The sequence below is a fragment of the Colobus angolensis genome, unplaced genomic scaffold (assembly GCF_000951035.1).
Source record: "Colobus angolensis palliatus isolate OR3802 unplaced genomic scaffold, Cang.pa_1.0 Scaffold55, whole genome shotgun sequence".
In the NCBI taxonomy this organism is placed as follows: domain Eukaryota; kingdom Metazoa; phylum Chordata; class Mammalia; order Primates; family Cercopithecidae; genus Colobus; species Colobus angolensis.
The window spans coordinates 7423089-7425090 of record NW_012119043.1 but is presented as its reverse complement, the minus strand read 5'-3'; the positions used below and the strand labels follow the sequence as shown (position 1 = coordinate 7425090).

At 47.4% G+C, this 2002-nt stretch overlaps 1 pseudogene; it reads left to right on the top strand.

The window, feature by feature from the left end:
• The first annotated feature begins 171 nt into the window (after positions 1 to 171).
• On the top strand, positions 172 to 1337 carry LOC105525704 (annotated as a pseudogene).
• Positions 1338 to 2002: the final 665 nt, after the last annotated feature.

The window sequence follows — 2002 nt, the reverse complement described above, 5'->3', positions numbered from 1 at the left end:
CTGTAATCCCAGCTACTCAGGAGGCTGAGGCAGGAGAATGGCGTGAACCCGGGAGGCAGAGCTTGCAGTGAGCCGAGATCACGTCACTGCACTCCAGCCTGGGCGACTGAGCGAGACTCCGTCTCAAAAAAAAGAGAAAAAAGAAAAAAAGATATTCAGCAGGGCATAGAAATGAAACATAGTGAGTTTTTGGCCAACGTCAGCACCATTACCTCAGATTTTCCCACAACATGGTCTGCTACATACTTGACTAGCCTGGACTCCAGTTGACTGAGCCCTGAGATGCAGTCCGTGGCAGAGAGCAACAGGGACCAGGCAGACGCTGAGAGAAGCAAATTCACCAGCGAAGGGCGGCCTGTGGAAACCGACAGTGAGAGCGAGTTTCCCGTTTTCCCCACAGCTTTGACTTCAGAGAGGCTTTTCTGAGGAAAACTGCAGAAAGGGACTAAGAGCAGCCGGAGAAATTCTGAAGGAAGTGAAGTAAGTTGCACAGAGGGAAGTTTAACACCGAGTTTAGATAGCCGGAGACAGCTCTTCAGTTCCTATAAACTCATCGAATGTGATACTCTGTCCAGGAAAAATCAGCTAGGTTCAGGTCAGACAGTGAAAGTCTGGGAGATGCCAAGAACGAGAAAGAAACACCTTCATGAACTAAACTGTTTGGTGGTATGAAAAAAAGGAAAGCCAAGTGGGAGTTTACTGACCCCCGCCAGAGGCGAATCCGAAAACAGGAACCCACATGGAAAACGAAAATAGCAGATCGGTTCAAACTGGGACCCAGAGCCCCTGGCCATGACATGTTTGGAGTAGGGAATCACAAAGCGAATGCCGACACTGCTAAAAGGAAAAGCATCTGGCGCAGACGTACTCTAGGAGGGCATAGAGAGGCTACTGACATTAGCGTTTTGAATTTTTGGAAAGTGCATGAGCAGAGCGGGCAGAGAGAATCTGAACTTTCAGCTGTGAACTGGTTCAAACCAAAATGCTCAGCCCAGGATCTTTCCTGGCCAGGAAACGCCTACGCACTAGTACCTCTGACCTTAGCAGAGGAGAAAGTGGAGCTCCCCAGAGGGAACCTAAGGAGCTCCCCAGAGGGAACCTGAGAAACAGCCACCACTGACACACCTTTGGCCTTTCAGTGTGACACAGGCGATTCTTCCAGTACCTTAGCTTCAACAAACAGGCCCCTTCTTTCCATACCACCACAGTCACCTGACCAAGTGAACAGAGAAAGCTTCCAGAACGTGAGCAAAAATGCTAATTCTGCAGTGAATGCCCAACCTCATAAACTGTCTGAAACCCCAGGCAATAAATCACAATTTCATCCCTGTCTTTAAACTGGGGGTATGTCCACTCTAGCAAGTAAAAAGCTACTGCTGCACATTCCAGGTACTGTCAATATTTTCTTTTCTTTTTTTTTTTTTTTGAGACAGAGTCTTGCTCTGTCGCCCAGGCTGGGGTGCAGTGGCCGGATCTCAGCTCATTGCAAGCTCCGCCTCCCGGGTTTATGCCATTCTCTTGCCTCAGCCTCCCGAGTAGCTGGGACTACAGGCGCCCGCCACCTTGCCCGGCTACTTTTTTGTATTTTTTAGTAGAGACGGGGTTTCACCGCGTTAGCCAGTATGGTCTCGATCTCCTGACCTCGTGATCCGCCCGTCTTGGCCTCCCAAAGTGCTGGGATTACAGGCTTGAGCCACCACGCCCAGCCAAACTGTCAATATTTTCTTGTACCAGAATTGTTATTATGCAGCCTTCATTTGGGCTGGTTTCATAATTTTGCACTGTGAAATAGCTTTATAGTGGATTACTACAGCCAGAAGAACATATATATATGTATTTTAAAATATATCAGATAGTTGTATACAAATGAGCAAAGCATTTATTGCAACTTACTACATAGCATATACCCCAAGTCGCTGAAGAAAATCACTGGCATGAGTGTGCAGCAAATTTGTTCTTTTGGTTTCATCACAAACAAAAGTGCTTCATCATAAACATACAT